The sequence below is a fragment of the Ranitomeya variabilis genome, chromosome 2, assembly GCF_051348905.1.
Source record: "Ranitomeya variabilis isolate aRanVar5 chromosome 2, aRanVar5.hap1, whole genome shotgun sequence".
NCBI classification, from domain to species: Eukaryota; Metazoa; Chordata; class Amphibia; order Anura; family Dendrobatidae; genus Ranitomeya; species Ranitomeya variabilis.
Window position 1 is genome coordinate 3,178,932 of NC_135233.1, and position 15,369 is coordinate 3,194,300.

General features: G+C 54.5%; 1 protein-coding gene across 3 annotated transcripts in view; it reads left to right on the top strand.

Annotated features, from left to right (window-relative positions):
• The first annotated feature begins 5,815 nt into the window (after positions 1 to 5,815).
• Positions 5,816 to 15,369, top strand: part of LOC143804107 (uncharacterized) — a 188,447-nt gene continuing 178,893 nt past the window's right edge. Inside the window, exon 1 of one of the 3 annotated variants that reach the window (XM_077281851.1) lies at positions 5,816 to 5,912. The gene's annotated coding sequence lies outside the window, so the exon portion shown is untranslated. The remainder of the gene's footprint in view (positions 5,913 to 15,369) is intronic. The other 2 variants (XM_077281849.1, XM_077281853.1) reach the window with 2 other exon arrangements.

Genomic DNA, 15,369 nt, shown 5'->3' on the forward strand with positions numbered 1-15,369 from the left:
TGCATCACTGCTGCAGGCAAAGTCTCGTGGACAAGGCACACACTAGGGAAAGCTGTTCAGAAGACACAGTTCACAACAAAGATGTTGTATATGCAGACATATGCCTTACCATAACTTTTTATGGACAAGGTTATTTGATTTGCACTTTGGCACTTTATAATATTTATGGGTATATACGTACATTTTGCTATATGTGCACTGTGTGTGTTTTTTTAATTTGTTATATGTTTTTTATCATGTCTTGTGTAAATTTGGATTGGTGTCTTTGATAAAATTATGTTGATCATGAAGACAAATTTGTGTATTATGTGGTTAATACGGATTTAGGTGTTCAAGCAGTTTTTTTGGTTTGACAGTTCACAGCAAGGCTGGCGGTCTCAGGATAAAAGTCCCGAAAACAGTGCAGGGCTATGAGTTTCTTAGGAAGTCCAGAACAGTCACAAATACTGCCACTGCACACCAACTACACTCACCGGCCACTTTATTAGGTACACCTGTCCAACTTCTTGTTAACACTTAATTTCTAATCAGCCAATCACATGGCAGCAACTCAGTGCATTTAGGCATGTAGACATGGTCAAGACAATCTCCTGCAGTTCAAACCGAGCATCAGTATGGGGAAGAAAGGTGATTTGAGTGCCTTTGAACGTGGCATGGTTGTTGGTGCCAAAAGGGCTGGTCTGAGTATTTCAGAAACTGCTGATCTACTGGGATTTTCACGCACAACCATCTCTAGGGTTTACAGAGAATGGTCCGAAAAAGAAAAAAAATCCAGTGAGCGGCAGTTCTGTGGGCGGAAATGCCTTGTTGATGCCAGAGGTCAGAGGAGAATGGGCAGACTGGTTCGAGCTGATAGAAAGGCAACAGTGACTCAAATCGCCACCCGTTACAACCAAGGTAGGCCTAAGAGCATCTCTGAACGCACAGTGCGTCGAACTTTGAGGCAGATGGGCTACAGCAGCAGAAGACCACACCGGGTACCACTCCTTTCAGCTAAGAACAGGAAACTGAGGCTACAATTTGTACAAGCTCATCGAAATTGGACAGTAGAAGATTGGAAAAACGTTGCTTGGTCTGATGAGTCTCGATTTCTGCTGCGACATTCGGATGGTAGGGTCAGAATTTGGCGTAAACAACATGAAAGCATGGATCCATCCTGCCTTGTATGGAGCATCTTTGGGATGTGCAGCCGACAAATCTGCGGCAACTGTGTGATGCCATCATGTCAATATGGACCAAAATCTCTGAGGAATGCTTCCAGCACCTTGTTGAATCTATGCCACGAAGAATTGAGGCAGTTCTGAAGGCAAAAGGGGGTCCAACCCGTTACTAGCATGGTGTACCTAATAAAGTGGCCGGTGAGTGTATATGGATACACCTAAATAAAATGGGAATGGTTGGTGATATCAACTTCCTGTTCGTGGCACATTAGTATATGGGAGGGGGAAAACTTTTCTCCCACTCTTGACACACTGGTAGCAACACCGCAGAGGAAATGCTAGCACAGGCTCCCAGTATCCGTTGTTTCAGATGCTGCCCATCTCGTATCTTCACAGCATAGACAATTGCCTTCAGATGACCCCAAAGATAAAAGTCTAAGGGGATCAGCCAGGTCTGGAGTCCTTGGTGGCAATTCAACTGGCCCATGACAACCAATCCACTTTCCAGGACACTGTTCATGTAGGAATGCTCGGACCTGACACCCATAATGGGGTGGTGCAACATCGTGCTGGAAAAACTCAGAGAACGTGCCATCTAAAGTGCATAACGAGGGCAACACATCATCATGTAGCAATTTCAGATATCCAGTGGCATTTAGGTTTCCATTGATGAAGAATGGCCCCACTATCTTTGTTGTACCATCTCATATACCACCCCATACAAAGATAGTGGGGCCATTCTTCATCCTCTTCTATGTTGATGGAAAAACCTTCTCTCCTCCAGACGCAGAGAATGCCCCCTTGTGCCCGGCACCTTCCTTGGTATAAACAGATCCTCGGAGAGATATTTCTATTGTCCCCTTATATACTTATACATGGTTATTATATCGCCCATCAGTCGTCTTTTTTCTAGACTAAATAATTCTAATTTTGCTAACATCTCTGGTTATTGTAGTTCCCCTATCCCCTTTATTAATTTTGTTAACCCTTTCACGATGGGGACATTTTCCAGCTTTGAGCTCTAGTTTTGTGCTTCCTTTTTTTTCCAAGAGCCATCATTTTTATTTTTATGTCCATATAGACCAGGCGTGGGCAATTAATTTTCCCAAGGGGCCACATGAGACCGTGGCTGCTGCGGAGGGCCGAACCAATAGGCCAAAATTAATTCTGCTCAATTTTAATATCAATATATTATAATTATTGTACTATTGATCATTTTATTAATATTAATTGTATCACCTAATATTGAGCAGAATTAAGTATGTTGACATCCCCTTATATATCATTTGAACCTGAGCGCAGCCCCTTCCGTATATCATATGAGCCTGCCATAGCCTCCCCCATATACACTGAATGTCGCCCCCATAACCTCCCCATGTGCAGCATGTCACCCCCTTATGCAGCACCATGTCACACCCCCATAGCCTCCCCATGCCCACCCAAATAGCCCATACACATGAGAAAAAAAAAAATGAACACCACATACTCACCTCGGTCCCTTTCCCTGGCGCTCTGCTTCTCTCCCTGCCTCCAGTGCGCGGACTCTTCGGGGTACACAGCTGACGCAATGAAGTGACGTCATCGCATCAGCTGTTTCACACGCTGATTGTTGGAGGAATTGGCAGGAGGCTCCTCATCCACCAAAGGAGTCAGCGGCGCAGTGCGGAGCCACAGATGGAGAGACAGCGAGCGGGCGGGCACTGTGTGGCCCATGGACCTCTGATTTCCAGCCCCACGACTGTCTTGGTCCATGGAACGGACTGAGACAGCCAGAGGGCCAGATGTGGCCCGCGGGCCGCACTTTGCCCAGGTCTGATAGTAGACATATGAGGGCTTGTTTTTGGCAGGGCGAGTTGGACTTTTGAATGACACCATTGATTTTTACACATAGTGTACATGAAAAAGGGAAACAAGTTCCAAGTTCAGTGAAATTGTGAAAAAAAAAAGAAGGATTTTTTGTTTTTAATTGAGCATTTTGTGATAAAAATGACCTTGCAATATCATTCGGCTCATCAGTATGATGACGGCAATACCAAACGTCCATTTTTTTTATTATTTGAGTAGTGAAAAACAAAACATAGAACATTGAGAAAAAAAAAGATTTTGTGTCACCTTATGAGACCAGTGACGTTTTTATTTTTCGGATGATGGAGCTGTGTGATAGCTTATTTTCTGCAGGGCTAGATAACGTTTTATTAGTACTACTGAATGGTGGCCCGATTCTAAGGCATCGGGTATTCTAGAATATGCATGTCCACGTAGTATATTGCCCAGCCACGTAGTATATTGCCCAGTCACTTTGTATATTGCCCAGTAACGTAGTATATTGCCCAGCCACGTAGTATATTGCCCAGTCACGTAGTATATTGCCCAGCCACGTAGTATATTGCCCAGCCACGTAGTATATTGCCCAGTCACGTAGTATATTGCACAGCCACATAGTATACAGCACAGAGCCACGTAGTATATTGCCCAGCCACGTAGTACATTGCCCAGTGACGTAGTATATTGCCCAGCCACGTAGTATATTGCCCAGCCACGTAGTATATTGCCCAGCCACGTAGTATATTGCCCAGCCACGTAGTATATTGCCCAGTCACGTAGTATATTGCACAGCCACATAGTATACAGCACAGAGCCACGTAGTATATTGCCCAGCCACGTAGTATATTGCCCAGCCACGTAGTATATTGCCCAGTCACGTAGTATATTGCCCAGCCACGTAGTATATTGCCCAGCCATGTAGTATATTGCCCAGCCACGTAGTATATTGCCCAGCAACGTAGTATATTGCCCAGCCACGTAGTATATTGCCCAGTCACGTAGTATATTGCCCAGCCACATAGTATATTGCCCAGCCACGTAGTATATTGCCCAGCCACGTAGTATATTGCCCAGCCACGTAGTATATTGCCCAGCCACGTAGTATATTGCCCAGCCACGTAGTATATTGCACAGCCACATAGTATACAGCACAGAGCCACGTAGTATATTGCCCAGCCACGTAGTATATTGCACAGCCACGTAGTATATTGTCCAGCCACGTAGTATATAGCCCAGCCACGTAGTATATTGCCCAGCCATGTAGTATATTGCCCAGCCACGTAGTATATAGCCCAGCCACGTAGTATATCGCACAGCCACGTAGTATATTGCCCAGTCACTTTGTATATTGCCCAGTAACGTAGTATATTGCCCAGCCACGTAGTATATTGCCCAGTCACGTAGTATATTGCCCAGCCACGTAGTATATTGCCCAGCCACGTAGTACATTGCCCAGTGACGTAGTATATTGCCCAGCCACGTAGTATATTGCCCAGCCACGTAGTATATTGGCCAGCCACGTAGTATATTGCCCAGCCACGTAGTATATTGCCCAGTCACGTAGTATATTGCACAGCCACATAGTATACAGCACAGAGCCACGTAGTATATTGCCCAGCCACGTAGTATATTGCCCAGCCACGTAGTATATTGCCCAGTCACGTAGTATATTGCCCAGCCACGTAGTATATTGCCCAGCCATGTAGTATATTGCCCAGCCACGTAGTATATTGCCCAGCAACGTAGTATATTGCCCAGCCACGTAGTATATTGCCCAGTCACGTAGTATATTGCCCAGCCACGTAGTATATTGCCCAGCCACGTAGTATATTGCCCAGCCACGTAGTATATTGCCCAGCCACGTAGTATATTGCCCAGCCACGTAGTATATTGCCCAGCCACGTAGTATATTGCACAGCCACATAGTATACAGCACAGAGCCACGTAGTATATTGCCCAGCCACGTAGTATATTGCACAGCCACGTAGTATATTGCCCAGCCACGTAGTATATTGCCCAGCCATGTAGTATATTGCCCAGCCACGTAGTATATAGCCCAGCCACGTAGTATATCGCACAGCCACGTAGTATATTGCCTTCCTCACTGTGTCACATCACCTGATTTCCTGAGGACCCCTTCCCCACTGTGTCACCTAATTTCTTGAGGGCTCCCTGTGTGCCCCTTTGGGGCCCTTCCCCAGAGGTGAAATGGTGGGAGAGGTGACCGGGCCCCACAGTAAATTAGGAGACAGTGGGGAAGGGGGAGGGGACCACAGGAAATTAGAAATTTTCTATGGGGGACCCCCACCTTGTTGTGTCACCTTCAGATTGCAGGGGGGCCTCCCATAACTGTCTCAGTGTCTCAAACTAAGCTGCAGGCTGCCTGCAGACATATTTTACTTACACCTTACTGACTGGCTGCGATCATCAAAAACAATGTGACGTCCCTCAGCCCCAGGCAGCCTCTCCAATCATAGTATTGCAGACAGTGTGTGCCTGTGCTGCTTGGGCAGGAGGACAGACAACCAATCACAGCACAGCTCATTGAGGTGTGCTGTGACCTGTGTGACCTGTGAGGTCACACAAAGAAAACTAAGGCCGGAGACACACTGCTGCGAGATACGGCCGAGTCTCGCTGGTTAAAAGCAAGCTGTGGCACCGGCCTCCGGAGCGGAGCGTGCGGCTCCATGTATTGCTATGCGGCTGCACGCTCCGCTCCGGAGGCCGGTGCCACAGCTTGCTTTTAACCAGCGAGACTCGGCCGTATCTCGCAGCAGTGTGTCTCCGGCCTAATGCTGATTGGCTGCTCCTGCCTGCATCTGCAGCCAATCAGCATTAGAACACACCCTTAGTCCAGACTCCAGTCAGACCACAGACTTTTAATGATGAAGAGGCGGAGTCGAGGGCGGGCAGAGTAACAAGAAACAGGTCGGTGATGAACACAGTGCAGAGTTGCCGACTGTGCGTGCGGTGCCGGGTGCGTGCGGTGCCGGGTGCGTGCGGTGCCGGGTGCGTGCGGTGCCGACTGTGCGTGCGGGTGCCGACTGTGCGTGCGGTGCCGTGTGCGTGCGGTGCCGACTGTGCGTGCGGTGCCGACTGTGCGTGCGGGTGCCGACTGTGCGTGCGGTGCCGGGTGCGTGCGGGTGCCGGGTGCGTGCGGTGCCGGGTGCGTGCGGGTGCCGGGTGCGTGCGGTGCCGGGTGCGTGCGGTGCCGACTGTGCGTGCGGGTGCCGGGTGCGTGCGGTGCCGGGTGCGTGCGGGTGCCGGGTGCGTGCGGTGCCGTGTGCGTGCGGTGCCGACTGTGCGTGCGGGTGCCGACTGTGCGTGCGGTGCCGGGTGCGTGCGGTGCCGACTGTGCGTGCGGGTGCCGACTGTGCGTGCGGGTGCCGACTGTGCGTGCGGGTGCAGGGTGCGTGCGGGTGCCAACTGTGCGTGCGGTGCCGGGTGCGTGCGGGTGCCGGGTGCGTGCGGGTGCCAACTGTGCGTGCGGGTGCCGACTGTGCGTGCGGTGCCGGGTGCGTGCGGGTGCCGGGTGCGTGCGGTGCCGACTGTGCGTGCGGGTGCAGGGTGCGTGCGGGTGCCAACTGTGCGTGCGGTGCCGGGTGCGTGCGGGTGCGTGCGGTGCCGGGTGCGTGCGGGTGCCAACTGTGCGTGCGGTGCCGGGTGCGTGCGGGTGCCGGGTGCGTGCGGTGCCGGGTGCGTGCGGGTGCGTGCGGTGCCGACTGTGCGTGCAGGTGCCGACTGTGCGTGCGGTGCCGACTGTGCGTGCGGGTGCCGACTGTGCGTGCGGGTGCCGGGTGCGTGCGGTGCCGACTGTGCGTGCGGGTGCCGACTGTGCGTGCGGGTGCCAACTGTGCGTGCGGTGCCGGGTGCGTGCGGGTGCCGGGTGCGTGCGGTGCCGGGTGCGTGCGGGTGCCGACTGTGCGTGCGGGTGCCGACTGTGCGTGCGGGTGCAGGGTGCGTGCGGGTGCCAACTGTGCGTGCGGTGCCGGGTGCGTGCGGGTGCCGGGTGCGTGCGGTGCCGGGTGCGTGCGGGTGCCAACTGTGCGTGCGGTGCCGGGTGCGTGCGGGTGCCGGGTGCGTGCGGTGCCGGGTGCGTGCGGGTGCCGGGTGCGTGCGGTGCCGGGTGCGTGCGGGTGCGTGCGGTGCCGACTGTGCGTGCGGGTGCCGACTGTGCGTGCGGTGCCGGGTGCGTGCGGTGCCGGGTGCGTGCGGTGCCGACTGTGCGTGCGGGTGCCGACTGTGCGTGCGGGTGCCGGGTGCGTGCGGTGCCGACTGTGCGTGCGGGTGCCGACTGTGCGTGCGGGTGCCAACTGTGCGTGCGGTGCCGGGTGCGTGCGGGTGCCGGGTGCGTGCGGTGCCGGGTGCGTGCGGGTGCCGACTGTGCGTGCGGGTGCCGACTGTGCGTGCGGGTGCAGGGTGCGTGCGGGTGCCAACTGTGCGTGCGGTGCCGGGTGCGTGCGGGTGCCGGGTGCGTGCGGGTGCCAACTGTGCGTGCGGTGCCGGGTGCGTGCGGGTGCCGGGTGCGTGCGGGTGCCGGGTGCGTGCGGTGCCGGGTGCGTGCGGGTGCGTGCGGTGCCGACTGTGCGTGCGGGTGCCGACTGTGCGTGCGGTGCCGACTGTGCGTGCGGGTGCCGACTGTGCGTGCGGGTGCCAACTGTGCGTGCGGTGCCGGGTGCGTGCGGGTGCCGGGTGCGTGCGGTGCCGGGTGCGTGCGGGTGCCGACTGTGCGTGCGGGTGCCGACTGTGCGTGCGGGTGCAGGGTGCGTGCGGGTGCCAACTGTGCGTGCGGTGCCGGGTGCGTGCGGGTGCCGGGTGCGTGCGGTGCCGGGTGCGTGCGGGTGCCAACTGTGCGTGCGGTGCCGGGTGCGTGCGGGTGCCGGGTGCGTGCGGTGCCGGGTGCGTGCGGGTGCCGGGTGCGTGCGGTGCCGGGTGCGTGCGGGTGCGTGCGGTGCCGACTGTGCGTGCGGGTGCCGACTGTGCGTGCGGTGCCGGGTGCGTGCGGTGCCGGGTGCGTGCGGGTGCCGACTGTGCGTGCGGGTGCCGGGTGCGTGCGGTGCCGACTGTGCGTGCGGGTGCCGACTGTGCGTGCGGGTGCCAACTGTGCGTGCGGTGCCGGGTGCGTGCGGGTGCCGACTGTGCGTGCGGGTGCCGACTGTGCGTGCGGGTGCAGGGTGCGTGCGGGTGCCAACTGTGCGTGCGGTGCCGGGTGCGTGCGGGTGCCGGGTGCGTGCGGTGCCGGGTGCGTGCGGGTGCGTGCGGTGCCGACTGTGCGTGCGGGTGCCGGGTGCGTGCGGTGCCGGGTGCGTGCGGTGCCGACTGTGCGTGCGGGTGCCGACTGTGCGTGCGGGTGCCGGGTGCGTGCGGTGCCGACTGTGCGTGCGGGTGCCGACTGTGCGTGCGGGTGCCAACTGTGCGTGCGGTGCCGGGTGCGTGCGGGTGCCGGGTGCGTGCGGTGCCGGGTGCGTGCGGGTGCCGACTGTGCGTGCGGGTGCCGACTGTGCGTGCGGGTGCAGGGTGCGTGCGGGTGCCAACTGTGCGTGCGGTGCCGGGTGCGTCCGGGTGCGTGCGGTGCCGGGTGCGTGCGGGTGCCAACTGTGCGTGCGGGTGCCGGGTGCGTGCGGTGCCAGGTGCGTGCGGGTGCGTGCGGTGCCGGGTGCGTGCGGGTGCGTGCGGTGCCGACTGTGCGTGCGGGTGCCGACTGTGCGTGCGGTGCCGGGTGCGTGTGGTGCCGGGTGCGTGCGGTGCCGGGTGCGTGCGGTGCCGGGTGCGTGCGGTGCCGGGTGCGTGTGTCCCTGTCTTCTCTCTGACTCTGAGTCACAGTCGCACTACGCTGCGCACAGACGGCGACGCACAGACTCGGCAGCAGACAGCACTTCACATTCTTCAGTACAGCATGTGCGCCGGCCGCTGGCTATAGAGTCAATAAACTGTGGGACAGTGTGCACCACCGCATGCAGGGCAGGGACAAATGAAGGAGGCAGGGGCTGGGGCCCACCGGAGGATTCTCCGGTGTCCCGGTGCCCCAGTCCGAGCCTGTGTGCCTCGCATGTGGAAATGGGCCCCAATACTCAGCAGGCTGCGATTCTTTTCTCAGCCGATCCAGATTTTTCTCAGTCCGATTTCGGCTGAGAAAAAAATCGCAAATGAAAAGACACCTAATAACTAACATTGGTCCGAGGGAAATCCGATTTTTTATCGGATTGCACTCGCCCGTTTTCCTCGCCAGTGGAAATGAGCCCTAATCACCCTCCTTGTGGAGTTGTTCTGCCCTGGAGGCATTCAGGGAGACATCTTTTCTCTCAGGTTGATTATATCTGGGTGCTTTCAGATTATGTTCATACATTAACCCCTTCCTGTCTGGCCGGTGACGGCTGCACCATTAACCCCTTCCTGTCTGGCCGGTGACGGCTGCGCCATTAACCCCTCTCTGTCTGGCCGGTGACGGCTGCGCCATTAACCCCTCCCTGTCTGGCCGGTGACGGCTGCGCCATTAACCCCTTCCTGTCTGGCCGGTGACGGCTGCACCATTAACCCCTCTCTGTCTGGCCGGTGACGGCTGCACCATTAACCCCTTCCTGTCTGGCCGGTGACGGCTGCACCATTAACCCCTTCCTGTCTGGCCGGTGACGGCTGCACCATTAACCCCTCTCTGTCTGGCCGGTGACGGCTGCACCATTAACCCCTTCCTGTCTGGCCGGTGACGGCTGCACCATTAACCCCTTCCTGTCTGGCCGGTGACGGCTGCACCATTAACCCCTTCCTGTCTGGCCGGTGACAGCTGCACCATTAACCCCTCTCTGTCTGGCCGGTGACGGCTGCGCCATTAACCCCTCCCTGTCTGGCCGGTGACGGCTGCGCCATTAACCCCTTCCTGTCTGGCCGGTGACGTCTGCGCCATTAACCCCTTGAAAACTTCCATACAGACGCATTATCCAGCAGAGGCCGAACATAGAGGGTGGGAGGAGCTCCAGTCAGCACGATGAGGCCCCGCCCCTTCCGGTGACGTCATTACTCCCTGGACCCTCTCTCCATTCTACTGGGGTTGTGGCTATTTCCCAGTCAGCTGTAGGCCCAGGTCCCTCTGTGCACTGGGATTCCGCTTTCTCACACAGAGGCGGCTATTTCCCAGTCAGCTGTAGGCCCAGGTCCTTCTGTGCACTGGGATTCCGCTTTCTCACACAGAGGCGGCTATTTCCCAGTCGGCTGTAGGCCCAGGTCCTTCTGTGCACTGGGATTCCGCTTTCTCACACACAGTCGGCTATTTCCCAGCCGGCTGTAGGCCCAGGTCCCTCTGTGCACTGGGATTCCGCTTTCTCACACACAGTCGGCTATTTCCCAGCCGGCTGTAGGCCCAGGTCCCTCTGTGCACTGGGATTCCGCTTTCTCACACACAGTCGGCTATTTCCCAGCCGGCTGTAGGCCCAGGTCCCTCTGTGCACTGGGATTCCGCTTTCTCACACAGTCGGCTATTTCCCAGTCGGCTGTAGGCCCAGGTCCCTCTGTGCACTGGGATTCCGCTTTCTCACACACAGTCGGCTATTTCCCAGTCAGCTGTAGGCCCAGGTCCTTCTGTGCACTGGGATTCCGCTTTCTCACACAGAGGCGGCTATTTCCCAGTCGGCTGTAGGCCCAGGTCCTTCTGTGCACTGGGATTCCGCTTTCTCACACACAGTCGGCTATTTCCCAGTCGGCTGTAGGCCCAGGTCCTTCTGTGCACTGGGATTCCGCTTTCTCACACAGTCGGCTATTTCCCAGTCGGCTGTAGGCCCAGGTCCTTCTGTGCACTGGGATTCCGCTTTCTCACACACAGTCGGCTATTTCCCAGTCGGCTGTAGGCCCAGGTCCCTCTGTGCACTGGGATTCCGCTTTCTCACACAGTCGGCTATTTCCCAGTCGGCTGTAGGCCCAGGTCCCTCTGTGCACTGGGATTCCGCTTTCTCACACAGAGGCGGCTATTTCCCAGTCGGCTGTAGGCCCAGGTCCCTCTGTGCACTGGGATTCCGCTTTCTCACACACAGTCGGCTATTTCCCAGTCGGCTGTAGGCCCAGGTCCCTCTGTGCACTGGCATTCCGCTTTCTCACACAGTCGGCTATTTCCCAGTCGGCTGTAGGCCCAGGTCCCTCTGTGCACTGGGATTCCGCTTTCTCACACAGTCGGCTATTTCCCAGTCGGCTGTAGGCCCAGGTCCCTCTGTGCACTGGGATTCCGCTTTCTCACACACAGTCGGCTATTTCCCAGTCGGCTGTAGGCCCAGGTCCCTCTGTGCACTGGGATTCCGCTTTCTCACACAGTCGGCTATTTCCCAGTCGGCTGTAGGCCCAGGTCCTTCTGTGCACTGGGATTCCGCTTTCTCACACACAGTCGGCTATTTCCCAGTCGGCTGTAGGCCCAGGTCCCTCTGTGCACTGGGATTCCGCTTTCTCACACAGTCGGCTATTTCCCAGTCGGCAGAGGGACCAGGTCCTTTAGTGACTTGGATTTCGCCTGCTCTATATAAGAATGCTAAATCCCAGTAGATAGAAGGACCCTTATTGTATATAGATATATATATATATATATATATATATATATATATATATATATATATATATATATATATATATATATATATATATATATACACAGGGGTGGGATTCAAATTTTTAACAACAGGTCCTCTAAGTCGCGGCGGCCGGAATTTTGGCCACGCCCATTTTCAATAACCCCGCCCATACTAATAAGCCACGCCCAGTTGCACGATTCATATTTTTGGAAGCAGTGTAGCCACGGCAGTGCCCCCAATAGTCATAGCGCCCCCAATAGCCACACTGCCCCATGCAAAAGCAAAAATGTTTGAACTCCCATACTTACAAACGGCGCTCTCTGCAGTCTCTCTGCAGTCTTCTCCTCTCTCTCTGCAGTCTTCTCCTCTCTCTCTGCAGTCTTCTCCTCTCTCTCTGCAGTCTTCTCCTCTCTCTCTGCAGTCTTCTCCTCTCTCTCTGCAGTCTTCTCCTCTCTCTCTGCAGTCTTCTCCTCTCTCGCTGCAGTCTTCTCACTCCCTGTAGACAGTATTCTCGCTCCCAGCCGCAGCCTACGAGGTGCCGGAGAAAGCTCCCTGCACGGAACGACGTGTACAGTGACGTCGTCACGTCGTCCCGTGTAGGAGGCTCGTCCCGGGATCGCAAGCTGATAGGCTGCTGCTGGCCGGAGGAACCCGGCGGTGAGGTGAGTGAACTTTTTTTTCTTTTCTTATCTTCTGCCGCGATCGGGTCACACAGCCTGGAGGACCCCTTCTTCCACGATCGGGTCCCGCTCCTCCTGGGGTGAACAATCCTCACCAGCAGGGCTGCCACTAGAAATTTCGGGGCCCCATACTGGCAAAATTTTCGGGGCCCCCTTGAGACTCCGCCCAGGCTCCACCCCAGCCCCGCCTCCACGCTCCACCCCTCAAACTGTCCACAGTCCCACCGCTCTCTCTTGGAAAAACTCCACTTCTCACCAATCACACATTGAGGGTACGTGTCCACCTTCAGGATGGCCGGCGGTTGCGTCGGAGCGGCAAACCCGCTCTGCGCTAAGCCCCGCCCCCTACTGTGACGTGATGATGCCGGATGTGTTCATTGCACACATCCGGGATCATCGCACCCCACACATAGGGCCCTGTGTTATAGCTTGCGGCGGCGCAGCTGCCGCAAGGAACACGGACATGCTGTGATCTTAAAAGAAGCGCCGCATGTCCGGAGTCGCAGGGCCGCCGGGTGCGTGTTACCACGCATAGTGGAGACGGGATTTCATAAAACCCCCTTCACTATGCTGGAACATCTGGACGCTGCGTGTTTGACGCTGTGGCCCCACGCAGCGTCAAACACACAGCGTTTACTGTTGTGAATTTGCTTTTTGCTCCCTCTAGTGGTTACTAGTTTTTTGACTCTGGTTTTTCTGTCATTCCTTTTATCCGCACCTGGGTCGTTAGTTAGGGGTGTTGCTATATAAGCTCCCTGGACCTTCAGTTCAATGCCTGGCAACGTAGTTTTCAGAGCTAGTCTTCTGTGCTCTTGTCTACTGATCCTGGTTCCAGTTATATCAGCTAAGTCTGCCTTTTGCTATTTGTTTTGGTTTTTGTATTTTTGTCCAGCTTGTTCCAAATCTATATCCTGACCTTTGCTGGAAGCTCTAGGGAGGCTGGAGTTCTCCCCCCGGACCGTTAGACGGTTCGGGGGTTCTTGAATTTCCAGTGTGGATTTTGATAGGGTTTTTGTTGACCATATAAGTTACCTTTCTTTATTCTGCTATTAGTAAGCGGGCCTCTCTGTGCTAAACCTGGTTCATTTCTGTGTTTGTCATTTCCTCTTACCTCACCGTCATTATTTGTGGGGGGCTTCTATCCAGCTTTGGGGTCCCCTTCTCTGGAGGCAAGAAAGGTCTTTGTTTTCCTCTACTAGGGGTAGCTAGATTCTCCGGCTGGCGCGTGTCATCTAGAATCAACGTAGGAATGATCCCCGGCTACTTCTAGTGTTGGCGTTAGGAGTAGATATATGGTCAACCCAGTTACCACTGCCCTATGAGCTGGATTTTTGTATTCTGCAGACTTCCACGTTCCTCTGAAACCCTCGCCATTGGGGTCATAACAGTTTGCCAGGCCAGTATTAAATGTTTAATGCATTGCAGAAGAGGGATTATAAGAAAGAAGATTCTGAGTTTTTTTTTTCTTCTTCCCCTTTACCTCAGAGTGGCTATGCTTGCTGCAGACATGAATGTCCAGACCTTGATTACAAGTGTGGACCAGCTGGCTACTCGTGTGCAGGGCATACAAGACTATGTTATCAGAAATCCTAGGTCAGAACCTAAAATACCGATTCCTGAACTGTTTTCCGGAGACAGGTTTAAGTTTAGGAATTTCGTGAATAATTGTAAATTGTTTTTGTCCCTGAGACCCTGTTCATCTGGAGATTCTGCTCAGCAAGTAAAAATTGTTATTTCGTTCTTACGGGGCGACCCTCAGGATTGGGCTTTTTCGCTGGCGCCAGGAGATCCGGCATTGGCTGATCTTGATGCGTTTTTTCTGGCGCTCGGTTTACTTTATGAGGAACCCAATCTTGAGATTCAGGCAGAAAAGGCCTTGCTGGCTATGTCTCAGGGGCAGGACGAGGCTGAAGTGTATTGCCAAAAATTTCGGAAATGGTCCGTGCTGACACATTGGAACGAGTGTGCACTGGCCGCTAATTTTAGAAATGGCCTTTCTGAAGCCATTAAGAATGTTATGGTGGGTTTTCCCATTCCCACAGGTCTGAATGATACTATGGCACTGGCTATTCAAATTGACCGGCGGTTGCGGGAGCGCAAAACCGCAAATTCCCTCATGGTGTTGTCTGAACAGACACCTAATTCGGTGCAATGTGATAGAAAAACCGCAAATTCCCTCATGGTGTTGTCTGAACAGACACCTGATTTAATGCAATGTGATAGAATCCTGACTAGAAATGAGCGGAAAATTCATAGACGCCGGAATGGCTTGTGCTACTACTGTGGTGATTCTACACATGTTATCTCAGCATGCTCTAAACGTATAGCTAAGGTTGTTAGTCCTGTCACCGTTGGTAATTTGCAACCTAAGTTTATTCTGTCTGTAACTTTGATTTGCTCACTGTCATCTTATCCTGTCATGGCGTTTGTAGATTCAGGTGCTGCCCTGAGTCTCATGGATCTCTCATTTGCTAAGCGCTGTGGATTTACTCTTGAACCATTAGAAAATCCTATCCCTCTTAGGGGTATTGATGCTACACCATTGGCAGCAAATAAACCGCAGTATTGGACACAGGTTACCATGTGCATGACTCCTGAACACCGCGAGGTGATACGTTTCCTGGTTTTACATAAAATGCATGATTTGGTTGTTTTAGGGCTGCCATGGTTACAGACCCATAATCCAGTCCTGGACTGGAAGGCTATGTCAGTCTCAAGTTGGGGCTGTCGTGGTATTCATGGGGATTCCCTGCCTGTGTCTATTGCTTCTTCTACGCCTTCGGAAGTTCCGGAGTATTTGTCTGATTATCAGGATGTCTTCAGTGAGTCTGAGTCCAGTGCACTGCCTCCTCATAGGGACTGTGACTGTGCTATAGATTTGATCCCAGGCAGTAAATTTCCTAAGGGAAGACTGTTTAATCTGTCGGTACCTGAACATACCGCTATGCGTTCATATATCAAGGAGTCTCTGGAGAAAGGACATATTCGTCCGTCTTCTTCCCCTCTTGGTGCGGGATTCTTTTTTGTGGCAAAAAAGGACGGATCTTTGAGACCTTGTATTGATTATCGGCTTTTAAATAAGATCACTGTCAAATTTCAGTATCCTTTACCGCTGTTGTCTGACTTGTTTGCCCGGATTAAGGGTGCCAAGTGGTTCAC